At 41.5% G+C, this 13,775-nt stretch overlaps 1 protein-coding gene across 1 annotated transcript in view; it reads left to right on the top strand.

Annotated features, from left to right (window-relative positions):
• Positions 1-13,775, top strand: part of ZFAND4 (zinc finger AN1-type containing 4) — a 105,036-nt gene that overhangs the window by 14,122 nt on the left and 77,139 nt on the right. The window lies entirely within an intron of this gene.

The following is a 13,775-nucleotide window of genomic DNA, read 5'->3' as shown; positions in this document are numbered from 1 at the left end:
GATCCACCACCTGTGCAGACTGCGTTTCAATCGTGGGCAGTCTGATTTGTGCGCGCCCCCTTCTGCCTCTTTGGGTGCGCGCCTTTCCAGCCCACAATGGAGACTACGGAACAGTGAGGGAGTCGGGACTCCCCAGTTCCTCCTCCCATTATTTCCCCAGCGCCTCCATTTCCAGTCTATCCTCAGGGGTCTTTGGGCAGTTCTGTTACCCCTTCTGCCAAGGATCCACCACCTGTGTGAACTGCGTTTCAATGGCGGGCAGTCGGGTTCATGCGCACCCCGCTTCTGCCTATTTTGGGGTGTGCTTTGCCTGCCCAGAATGGAGACTATGGAACTGGGAGGTAGTCAGGACTCCCTGGTTCCTACTCCCATTCTTTCCCCAACACCTCCATCTCCAGTCTTTCCTCAGGGCTCTCCCAGCCAGTCTGCACTTAGTCCCCCAGTTTACACACGCACATGCTGTGTGCGGAGCACACAAAAGTCAGGTTAATTGATTCCCTTATGCCTGAGTGAGATGATAGCTGTAGAGTGGGAGGTGCGTTATCACCGGGGCTCCACCGGCCACCATCTCGGTTCTCTTCTCAAAGTTTTCCTCACCAGTCTTTTCCCAGGCACTAGCCCACCCTGCTGCTGCCTCTACCCAGAGATCAAGGAGGGTGGCTGCCATTGAAATTTTTGCGTGGGCCCTCTAAATGTCTCTTTGCATCCCCAGCCACCTGTCTCTGGCAGAGAGCGCCCCCAAGCTTTTCCAGGTTGTGTTTTGTGTGTATTTTTTGGTTTTAGCTGCTGTAGTTTAGAGGTCCCTGTTTATGATTCAGACCCCGTTCTTCTCGGGGGGGAGCTCACCGGCCGTTTTAATGTCCCACTGGTGCTATTGCCCGTGGGCACCCAGCCTACCCTCTTGAGCCTCCACCGCACTTCTCACCTGTTGGGATGTGTGAGAGTCGAATCCACTTCCTGTCTGCGTCTCCAAGGCTCCTCTCCCACTATAATTCCACTGTTTTCCAGGTGATTACTCCATTATTTAGTCACAATTCCCATTTGGTCTTGGGAGGAGGAGGTCAGCGTGACTCCCATTCACTCCTCCGCCATCTTTCTCTCTCCTGTTCTTTGATTTTTTAGATTTGATTGTTGATACTTGTGAATTTATTGCCATTTAAATGCTCATAATTTTGGTCTTCTTTTTCTTCAATAAATCCCGTTACATTTTATATAATAATGGCTTAGTGATGAACTCCTTCAGCTTTACCTTGCCTGGGAAGCCCTTTAGCTGCCCTTCCATTCTAAATAATAGCTTTGCTAGACAGCATAATGTAGGTTGTAGGTCCTTGCTTTTCATCACTTTGAATACTTGTTGCCAATTCCTTCTACCCTGCATTTTCCTTTGAGAAATCAGCTCACAGTCTTATGGGAACTCCTTTGTAGTAAACTATCTGCTTTTCTCTTGATGCTCTTAAGATTCTCTATTTATCTTTAACCTTTGGCATTTTATTCATGATGTGTCTTGGTGTTATCCTCTTTGTGTCCATCTTGTTTTGGACTCTCTCTGTTTCCTGGACTTGCATGTCTATTTCCTTCACCAAATAAGGGAAGCTTTCTTTTAGTATTTTTCAAATAAGTTTTCAATTTCTTGCTCTACCTCTACTCCTTCTGGCATCTCCATGATGCAAATGTTGGTATGCTTGAAATTTTTCCAGAGGCTCCATATCCTACTCATGTTTTTTGGATTCTTTTTGTTCTTGTTACTCTGAATGAATTTGTTTTCATGCTTATGTTCCAAATTATTGATTTGATTCTCAGCTTCATCTGCTCTGCTGTTGATTCTCTAAATTTTTCTTTATTTTACCTAGTATAACCTTCATTTCTGCCTGGGTCTTTTTTATGCTGTTAATGTACCCAATGAGCTCCTTGACCATCCTAATAATCAGTGTTTTGTACTCTGATAGATTGCATCTCCATTTTGTTTAGTTCTTTTCTTTCATTTGGACCATATTTCTTTGTCTCCTCATTTTGGAAGCTTCCCTGTGTTTGTTTCTATGTACTAGATAGAGCTGTGTTGACTTCCTCTCTTAGTAGCATGGCCTATTGTAGAAAAGTCCATATGTAAGTTGGATGGGGCAGAGCCTTAAGTATTGCCAGGGCAAGGCAAACCATGTGAACCAGGATGATGGAGCCTCAGATACAGTATTGCCACTCTGGCTCTGTGTGGGAGAGGGCTCTGAAAAGACACTGGGCCTGGAGTTTTGTCTGGGAAGAAGCTGTTCCCTGGCACTTGTTCTGATGCTAGACACTTCAGTTTCTCCCTGTATGCCAAGCTGCCCTTCTAGCTACTGCACTAGAGCTGGAGCTAGAGGGAGTGAGTCTATGTAAGTCCTAAGACCATTGTGGGCCCTTTAAGATGAGACACCTTAGAGTCCCTCGGTTTCATCTGCTGCCCCAACCCCCACTAGTTTTTACAGCCAGAAGATACGGGGACTTATATTCCTTGTAGTGGAACACTGGGCTGGGTAGTCTGTTCTAGGGCTGGGATACCTCACTCCCGAGGTATCCCTCCTGATTTTTATGCAAAACATATGGGTGTGGGACTGCCCATTCCATATCTCCACATCTCCACCTCTCCAACCTGTCTGAAGAAATGTGACTTCTTTTATTCCTTGGTTGTGGGGACTTCCTTACCACTTGATTTTCTGACAATTCTGGATGATAGTTGTTTTGTAATTTATTTGTAATTTTTCCTGTGTTTGTGTGAGGAGGCAAGCTGTGTTTACCTATACCTCCATCTTCAGGGTAGTTTCTTTTCATCAGAAAAATTCTGTGTCAACCCGGAGCTAAAAATACACAATTAAACTACTACTCTCAAGCCATTGAATTGTTGCTTAGGTCCAGGACACAAATCAAGTTTACCATTAACACCAACGGTGCAGTAACACATAATAGATTCAAATATTGTCCACAGAATACCTGCTGAGTAACCATAGGATTTAAACACCTTACATTTCATTACAAAAACTTTGTAAATTTGTTCAACAAGCTTTTTGCTTTTGTGTTCCAATAATTTTATTCCATCCGTAATAGCAGATATCACTTCAAGTTGTACTAAATCAGTGTTTTAGCAACTTCTTTGAATATACCCTTTTTTAAAGAAGGAAGCTGTAGAACTATAAGAATAGAGGTACCAGATTCAAGACGGCAGAGCAGTGAGTGGAAGTCACACTGACCTCATCCCAGGACCAACCTGTGATTACAACTGAATTGTGAAGAAATCACCTGGAAAACAACTGAACAATAGTGAGAGAGGAGCCTTAACACCTCGGACAGACAGAGGAATGGGCTTTAACACAACCTAACTGGTAAGGAGTGCGGTAGGGGCTCGAGAAGGTGGGCTGGGCGGCCACGACGACAGCGCCAGAGGGCTACTGAAACGGCTAGTTGGACCCCCCTGAGAAGAGCAGGGTCTAAACCATAAGTGCGGATCTCCAGCCTACAGCACCAGAGCCCAAAAAGCACACAGACAACCGCCAGCTGTGAAAAGCATAGCAGTGCTCTCTGCCAGAGACAGGCACCTGGAGATGCAAGGAGCCGTTTAAAGGGCCAAGGCAATAATTTGTAGTGGTAGGCACTTACCCTGGGCTCCTGCGGAGGCAGGAGCAGAGTGGGCTGGAGCCGCCTGAAGAGACTTGGGAGGGGGGTTTTGGGGAGAGGACTGAGAAGGTGGCCGGTGGGGTCCTGGTGCTGACTCCTACCCCACACGGCAGCTGCCACCTTACTCAGGGAGACCACTCGCCTGAGCGGCAGCAGCATGAAAGGACCAATAGCCCCAACCACAAGAGGAACTCTGCCCGGCCCTGACTGCTGGGGGCAGAGTGACAACTGGATTAACAACTGGAGGAGACAGACATAGACTGTAGATTTCTGGAAGTCTCTTAAAGACTGCCTAAGGTCAGATGGGGTCAACATCTGACTTCATCAGAGGCAGATGCAGAAAGGAAAGAAAGAGGAAGGAAGGGAGGGAGGGAGGAAGGGAGGGGAAGGAAGGAAGGAAGGGAGGGAGGGAGGGAAAAAAGGAGGGAAAAAGAAAGAAAGAGAAAAAGAAAAGAAAAGAAGCGGTCTCCTACTGGAGAAGTTCACACGACAGGAAGTCAAGACAGATCCATTTAAGAAGCAGGAGCAAAAAAAGAAGAGTCTCACAAAAAGTGGGAAGAAAAAGAAACACCCCCCAGTCAAAGGGAAAGGAGGAACCCCCACAAAGAGAACTAAATGAAATAGAGGCAAGTAAACTATCAGATACTGAGTTCAAAACAGCAGTTCTAAGGAAGCTCAGTGAGCTCAAAGAGAATTACAAAAAACTACAGGGAAACTATGAGGAACTTACTGCAAACTATATCAGCATGAGAAAAGACATAGAAACTATCAATAAGAGGCAAGGGGAAATGAAGAATACAATTTCTGAATTGAAGAACACAGTAGAAGGAATCAAAAGCAGGCTCAATGAAGCAGAGGATCGAATCAATGAGCAGGAGGACAGGTAGAAAAAAGCTCCCAGAAAGAGCAAGAGATTGAAAAAAGTCTCAGAAAGAATGAAGATGCATTGAGGGAAATGCAGCACAACCTGAAACATAATAATATCCGTATAATAGGGATACCAGAAGGAAAAGAAGAACAAGGGATAGAGAACCTGTTTGAAAAACTAATGATGGAAAACATCCCAAACTGGAGGAGAGAAAAAGTCACACAAGTCCAGGAAGCACAGAGGGTCCCATTCAAGAGGAACCTGACGAGGCCCAGTCCAAGACACATCATCATTACAATGGCAAATATCGAAGACAAAGAGAGAATCCTAAAGGCAGCAAGGGATAAACAGGTAGTAACATACAAGGGAGCACCAATATGGCCAGCAGTTGGCTTTTCAACAGAAACACTACAAGCCAGAAGGGAATGGCAAGAAATATTCCAAGGGCTGAAAAGCAAGGGCCTGCAGCCAAGACAACTCTACCCAGCAAGGCTCTCAAGTAAAATGGAAGGCAAAGTAAGGAGTTTCCCAGACAAAAGAAGGCTAAAAGGATGCACCTCCACCAAACCAGCACTATAAGATATGCTAAAGGGACTGCGTTAACAAGATGAAGAAAAAGACTGAGAAAGAGAGGAACACAGATACAAAAAGAAAAAAATGAATAAGTACCTATCAATAATAACTTTAAATGTAAATGGATTAAATGCCCCAATCAAAAGACAAAGGCTAGCTGAATGGATTGCAAAACATGAACCGCACATATGCTGCCTACAAGACACCCACCTCAGAACATAGGACCTACACAGACTGAAAGTAAAGGCATGGAAAAAAATATTCCAAGCAAATGGACAGGAAAAAGAAGCACGGGTAGCAATACTTATATCAGACAAAATAGAGTTCAAAACAATGGACACAAAAAGAGATCCAGAAGGACACTTTATAATATTCAAAGGAAGACTCCATCAAGAAGACATAAACATTGTACATGTATGTGCACACAACACAGGAGCACCCCAATATATAAGGAAAATCTTGGAGGACTTCAAGAAAGATATAGACAGCAACACAGTGAGTGTAGGGGATTTTAACACCCCGCTGTCAAAAATAGATAGATCTTCCAAACACAACATCAACAAGAATATTGTGGAAAGAACGGCACATCAGATCACATGGACTTAACTGACATATATAGAATCTTTCATCCCAAAGAAGAAAAATACACATTCTTTTCAAATGTACATGGAACAGTTTCAAAGATAGACCACATAGTGGGACACAAAAAAAGCCTCAACAAATTCAGGAAAATCGAAATCATAACAGGCATTTTCTCAGAGCACAAGGGCTGGAAACAAGAAAGCAACCTCAGGAAAAAACTCATGGACACTGAATAGCATGCTATTAAACAATGAATGGGTCAATAATGAGCTCAAAGAAGTCAAAAAGTTTCTGGAAACAAATGGAAATGAACACACAACAGTCCAAAACCTATAGGACACAGCAAAGGCAGTCCTGAGAGGGAAGTTCATAGCAATACGGGCCTACCAAAAAAAGATAGAAACATTTCCAATAAACAACCTAACCCTCCAGCTTCAAGAACTGGAGAAACAACAACAAACAAAGCCCAGAGCCAGTAGAAGAAAGGAAATAATCCAGATCAGAGCAGAATTGAATGGCATAGAGATGAAAAGAACAATTCAAAGGATCAACCAATCCAGGAGCTGGTTCTTTGAAAAGATAAACAAAATCGACAAGCCTTTAAGCACACTCATCGAGAAAAAAATGGAGAGGACCCAAATACATAATATCAGAAGTGAAAGAGGAGAAATAACAACTGATACCACAGAAATTACAAAGGATTGTAAGAAATTACTATGAACAATTCTATGCTAAGAAATTTGGAAACTTCGATGAAATGGACAAATTTCTAGAAAAATGTAACCTTCCAACATGGAATGAAGAAGAAGCAGAAAGTCTGAACAGACCGACAGCAGCCGGTGAAACTGAAGCAGTAATCCAAAAACTCCCAGCACACGGAAGCCCTGAACCGGTCGCTTGCACAGGAGAATTTTACAAAACATTTAAGGAAGAGTTGACCCCTGTCCTTCTCAGACTATTCCAAAAAATCCAAGAGGAGGGAAGGCTCCCAAACTCTTTTTATGAGGCCAGCATCATCCTAACCCCAAAACCAGATAAAGACACAACAAAGAAAGAGAACTACAGGCCAATATGGCTGATGAACATAGACGCTAAAATCCTCAACAAAATATTGACAAACTGCATCCAGCAACACATTAAAAGGATTGTCCACCATGATCAAGTGGGATTCATCCCAGGGATGCAGGGATGGTTCAATATTCAGAAATCAATAAATGTGATACATCACATAAACGAAAGGAAAGACAAAAACCACATGATCATATCAATAGATACAAGAGGGAAGGAGGGAGGGGGGGGGGGACAAGGAAAGGAAGGGGAAAGTCAAGGAACATATAGCAAGGACTCATGGACAAAACCAAAGGGGAAGAGCTGAGGGAGGGAAGGAGGGAGGGGGCAAGGGAAAGTGGTGGGCGTTTGAAAAAATAAATTAAAATAAAATTAAAAAAATAAATAAATATAAAAAGGATAATAAAAAAAAAAAGAAAAAGCATTTGATAAGGTACAGCACCCATTTATGCTAAGAACACTCAGCAGAGTGGGAATAAAGGGGGCATACCTCAACATAATAAAGGTCATGTATGAAAAACCTACAGCCAACATCATACTCAATGGGAAAAAACTAAAAGCTTTCCCACTAAGGTCGGGAACAAGACAAGGGACGTCCGCTTTCACCACTTGTCTTCAACATAGTATTGGAAGTCCTAGCCACAGCGGTCAGACAAGTAAAAGAAATAAAAGGCAACCAAATGGGAAAGGAGGAAGTAAAACTACCATTGCTTGCAGATGACATGATAGTGTGCATAGAAAACCCTGTAGACTCCACCAAAAAATGACTCGACCTAATAAGTGAATTGGGCAACACAGTGGGATACAAAGTCAACATTCAGAAATTGAAGGCGTCTTTGTACACTGAAATTGAAATATCAGAATCAGAAATCAGGAAGAATATCCCCTTTGCTATGGCAACAAGAAAAATCAAGTACCTAGGAATAAACTTAACCAAGGACGTAAAAGACCTGTGTTCTGAAAACTACACAACACTGAAGAAGGAAATTAAGGAAGACACAAATAAATGAAAGTGTATACCGTGTTCATGGATTGGAAGAATTAACACCATCAAAATGTCCATACTATCCAAAGCAATTTATAGATTCAATGCAATCCCCATTAAAATACCAATGACTTATTTCACAGACACAGAAGAAACACTTAAAAAATTTAGATGGAAGCATAAATGATCCCAAATATCCACAGCAATTTTGAGAAATAAGAACAAAGTAGGAGGGATCACAATACCTGACATCAAACTGTATTACAAGGCCCCTGTAATCAAGGCAGTCTGATACTGGCATAAGAACAGACATGTAGATAATGGCGCAGAATTGAGAGCCCAGAAACAAACCCAAGTCCCTACGGTCAATTAATATTTGACAAAATGGGCAGTACCATAAAATAGAGTAAAAATAGCCTCTTCCACAAATGTTGGGAGAGCTGGACAGCTACTTGCAAAAAAATGGAATTCGACCACCAACTGACACCATACACAAATAGAAACTCAAGATGGATAAAAGACTTAAATGTAAGTCGTGACACTGTAAGAGTCCTAGAGGAGATCATAGGCAGGAAACTCTCAGATATCCCACACAGCAATATTTTCACCGATATGTCCCCAGAGCAAGGGATATAAAGGAAATAATAAACAAGTGGCACTCAAGATAAGAAGCTTCTGCACGGCTAAAGAAAACATCAGCATAATGACAAGGGAACCAACCACATGGGATGATATATTTGCCAATGATACATCAGACAGGGGTTTGATCTCCAAAATATAAAAAGAACTCACATAACTCCACTCCAGGAAGACAAACAATCCAATTAAAAAACGGGCAAAGGACCTGAACAGACACTTCTCCAAGGAGGACATACACAGGGCCCAGAGAACATCATCGCTAGCCATCAGAAAAGTGCAAATTAAAACCACAATGAGATACCACTTCACACCAGTCCGAATGTCCATCACAAATAAATCAACAAACAACAGGTGCTGGCGAGGCTGCGGAGAAAAGGGAGTCCTACTACACCGTTGCAGCCACTGTGAAAAACAGTGTGGAATTTCCTTAAAAATCTAAAAATGGAACTGCCTTTTGACCCAGTAATTCCACTGCTGGCACTGTAGTCTGTTGGGACACGCCCGGCCTGATTTCAGGAGCTTAACCCTGCCAAAAGTTTGGAGGACCCCAGTGCTGGAAACAATCAGGAGGCCTTGGAAAACAGGCTCCTGAGGAGACTTGGCCTGTCCCCCTCTGGCAGGCCCCTGCCTCTCTGCTTTGTCATGGATGGTCAATTAGCCAATCATGGGTAAGACCCCTCAAGGAAAGGGCAACCTAAGACAGGTGTTGGCCGATTTTGGCAGGCGATAAGAAATTGGGGACATGGAGAAGGGGCAGAAAAGCCCCTGCACCTCTTGGCTTGGCTTGGTCATGGCTGGAGTCCTCGTTGCAGCCAAGAAGCAGTCTCCTTAACCCTTGGTGGCTCCCTCCCCTCGCATGGCTCAGGCTTGAAGCAGTGTAGGAAAAACAGCCCTAGATCATACCTGGTGGGTCCTGGGGTAATCAGTCCTAAAAGTAAATTCTTTAGAGTGTGCTCTGTTCCTCCTTCAGATCTCTGGTCAGCTCATGCTGTGAAGGACCTTTATTTACCTTACATTGTTAAGATACTTGCTTTATTTACACCCCTTACCTGGTATCGTTAAGACATTTGCTTTATTTACACCTCTTACCCTGTATCTTTAAGGCACTTTTAAGTCTACTTTCCCCTTATCTATAGTCTCTATTGTTGATTCTAGTCTCCTCTTGGACCCATCCATGTAAATCAGTGTACTCCTGTCACTTGTCTTGTTAAAAGCATCATATATTCACTGTGAAACTTACCATACTGATGTTATGAGATAACGTATGCATTCCTGTTACATACCCACTGATAAGATTTTCAATAAAAGCCTTGGAACAAGGGGCAACGAGGCCTTCCCCACTAGAGGGATGTGTCACGACTTTCTCCAGTGAGAGAGAAGTGCCCCCATCTGCTCTCCCGGCAAGCAGAGAAGTGTTTGCAATGTTTTGTTTGTCCCCCTCACCCGTGACAACCGCGGGACGGGTTCTGTGGGTTTCAAAGCTCTGCTCCCACCTCAGCTGTCCCCGGCCCGTTTCCCTCAGGTTTCAGGGAGCGCTGCACTCTCTGTGGCACCCCTCCCCCCATGGCGGCGGGCCTCCTATAGCCACCATGCAGTGCAACAGTACCCTAAGAATCCCAAAACACCAATTCAAAAGAACCTACACACCCCAATGTTCATAGCAGCACAATTTATAATAGCCAAGTGTCGGAAGCAACCTAAGTTGATCAAAAATGAGTGGATCAAAAAACTATGGTACATTTACACAATGGAATACTACACAGCAGAAATAAAGAAAGAGCTACTACCCTTTGCAATCCATGAATGGAACTGGAGAGCATTATGCTAAGTGAAATAAGCCAGGGGGTGAAAGACAAATACCATATGATCTCACCTGTAAATGGAACCTATTCTGCAAACAAGCAGGGAAGGAGAATATAACCAGCAACATTGAAAGAAAGAGGAATCTGACAGGGACAGGAGGGAGGGCGGTGGTCGTGGCAAGGGGAAGGGGAAAGGTCAGATCAAGAAACACATGTGAAGGACACATGGACTAAGTGAAGGTGGCGAAGAATGAGGCGGGGAGGTGGGGTGGGCTGGGCAGTGGAGCATGGTGGAGGGTAGATGGAGACAAACGTATCGGAATGATTAAAAAAAATAAAAAAGAAATTGAGGTACCTTGTAAAATTTTATTAATTTAATTTTTATCTTTTTTAAAACCATCACCCAAGTACATAGTTAGTGGTTTTAGAGAGAGGGGAAGGGAGAGAGAATGGGAGGGAGAGAAACATTGATGTGAGGGGAAAACGTTCATTGGTTGCATTTTGTACATGTCCTGACCAGGGACCAAAAGTTCAACCTAGGTATGTGCCCTGACCAGGAATTGAACCCATGACCTTTCAGTTTCCTGGGCAATGCCCAACCAACTGAACCACACAGGACAGCGTAAAAATATTCTTTAGTTGTTTTATACAGACTCTTCAAAGTGTCTAGCTATTTAATCTCTTCAAACTTGGTATTGATGCCCCAAATAAATAAAAACACCTGAACAGTATCATTAACTTGTGTTGACTCATCAAAAGCCAGGAAAACAACTCCAAATAACTTGCCTTATTTTTTAATTAACTATTGATGTTGCTTCCAATTTTGTTAACTGTTCGAGAAGTTGTTCTTGCCAAAGGAGTAGTCTTTAAAAAAGTTTGTTTATTTCTGGACACATTTCAAGTACTGTAATCACACATGGTTCCATTAATTCTGTGTTGGTGAACAGATTTTCTTGCTTGGCTAGTAAATAAACCACTTAGAAACATATTTTGATTATAGTCTATTTTCATTTTTTAGCTTCTTTTTTATTTTATTTTTATGCTTTTTTTAAATTGTTGCTTAGTTACAGTTGTCCCGCATTTTCCCCCATTTCTCTCCCCTACCCCATTGCCCTGACTCCCACAGTCAATCCACCCTGCCATTGCCTGTGTCTATGAGTCCTCTATTCGTGTTCCTTGGCTCTCCCCTGCCCCTTCTTTCCCTCATTATTCCCTACCTCAACCCATCTGGCACTGTAAGTTTGTTCTTTATTTCCAAGTCCGTGACTCTATTTTGCTCATTTGTTTGTTTTCTTGATTAGGTTCCTCTGATAGGTGAGATCATATGTTATTTGCCTTTCACTGCCTGGCTTATTTCACTTAGCATAATGCTCTGCAATTACATCCTTCTGTTATGAAGGCTAGGAGTTCCTTCTTTTTTTCTGATGTGTAGTATTCCATTGTGTAAATGTACGATAATTTTTTGATCCATTCATTTACTGATGGGCACTTAGGTTGATTCCAACACTTGGCTATTGTAAATTGTGCTGCTATGAACATTGGGGTGCATAGGTATTTTTGAATTGGTGTTTTGGGATTCTTAGGGTATAATCCCAGCAGTAGAATCGCTGGGTTGAAAGGCAGTTCCATTTTTAGTTTTTTGAAGAAATTCCAAACTGTTTTCCACAGTGGCTGCACCAGTCTGCATTCCCAGCAGCAATGTACTCGGGTTCCCTTTTCTCCACAACCTCACCAGCACTTGTTTGTTGATTTATTAATGATGCCCATTCTTACCATTGTGTAGCAGTATCTCATTATGGTTTTAATTTGCATCCCTCTAATGGCTAGTGATGTTGAGCATTTTTTCATAGCTTCAGCAATTTTGAGAAAGAAGAACAAAGTAGGAGAAATCACAATACCTGACACCAAAGTATATGACAAGGCCACTGTAATCAACGCAGTCTGGTACTGGCACAAGAACAGACACATAGACCAATGGAACAGAATAGAGAGCCCAGAAATAAACCCATGTCTCTGTGGTCAGTTAATATTTAACAAAGGGGACAGGAATGTAAAATGAAGAAAAATAACCTCTTCATTATATGGTGTTGGGAGATCTGGGCAAGTATGTGCAAAAAAATGAAACTAGACCACCAACTTACACCAACCATAAAAATAAATTCAAGATGGATAAAAACTGGAGTTAAATATAAGTCAAGACACCATTGAAGTCCTGGAGGAGAACAAAGGCAGGAAAATTTCAAATATCCTATGGAGAAATATTTTCACTGATAAATCCCTTAGGACAAGGAAAGAATAAATAAATGGGACTACGTCAAACTAAAAAGCTTCTGCGTGGCTAAGAAAAACAACAGAATGGAAAGGGGACCAACTCTATGGGAAAACATATTTGCCAATGATACCTTGGACAAGGGTTTGATCTCCAAAATATATAGAGAACTCACATGACTTCACACCAGGAAGACAAACAATCCAATTAAAAAAGGGGCAACGGACCTGAACAGACACTTCTCCAAGGAGGACATACACAGTGCTCATTTTCATGTTCTATTTTTGGGTTTGTTTTTTTTTTGCGGTTTTAAAATTTATTATTACCACATAGCCAAGACTTTAAAATTTATTTATTATTACCACATAGCCAAGACTTTAAAATTTATTTATTTATTACCACATAGCCAAGACTTAAGTACAGGACACCCACCATAGTTATTTCAGAAAATACTGTACACTATTTGCAGTTCAACTGAATAATTTTAAAGACATAAAACAAATGTATAAAACTATCTTCTGGAGACTAGAAACACATACATTGAGTTTACAGTTTCTTCATAATGAGATGAAAGGCCATATAAAATTGAATCATGTTGGAGATATCAAAATATAATTTTTATACTCCCTAATTTTTATTATACAAGTAAATAAAAGGAGTTATTCTTTCTTTACTTAAGGATCCACAGTATAATAAATATCCTTATACAGATCTGAATTTTGTCTTATATTTACAAATCCAAAGTTGACAGTACTGAGCAATAGTGATATTTATGTGTTCTCATGTTCTATTTTTGTGAGGCAATTTTATTACGGTGAGATGTTCCATTTAAAATTTTGTTTTTTGTTTATTTTCATTGTATTTTTTCCATTCCCATTTTCCCCCTTATACTCTGTTCCACTTCCATTCACTCCCCTCCACTCCAGAGTCACCACACTGTTGTCCATATCCATGAGTCCTTTGTCTTTTCTGCTCTATCCTTCCAACATAGATATAAGTGAACTTTCTACAATGATTGACACATATTCTTTTTCTGCTCTATTTAAAATTTTAGTCATTCGCCAATTTTTTTTTTAAAACTCTTACTGCTTTACTTTTCTCATTATTGAAACAATTGAATTTCAGTAACATTTGTGTTCAGTTTAGCAAACATTTTTCACTATGTGCTAAGCATTGTGACAGGTGCTAAGACTAGAAAGATAAAAAAGTCAAATAACTGCTTTCAACTTATACATATGGTAGAAAAAGAGGGAAAAATAGACATTTAAGTATAAATACGAAGGCAGTGTGATAAGTACGGTTGCATGATGCAAAGAAAAGAGGCCCCAAATAATAATTATGTTAAGA

This window comes from Pteronotus mesoamericanus, unplaced genomic scaffold (assembly GCF_021234165.1).
Source record: "Pteronotus mesoamericanus isolate MK-2021 breed Mesoamerican mustached bat unplaced genomic scaffold, CSHL_Meso_final contig_35, whole genome shotgun sequence".
Lineage (NCBI taxonomy): Eukaryota > Metazoa > Chordata > Mammalia > Chiroptera > Mormoopidae > Pteronotus > Pteronotus mesoamericanus.
The sequence above is the reverse complement of the archived record's forward strand: the minus strand, read 5'-3'. Positions and strand labels throughout refer to the sequence as shown.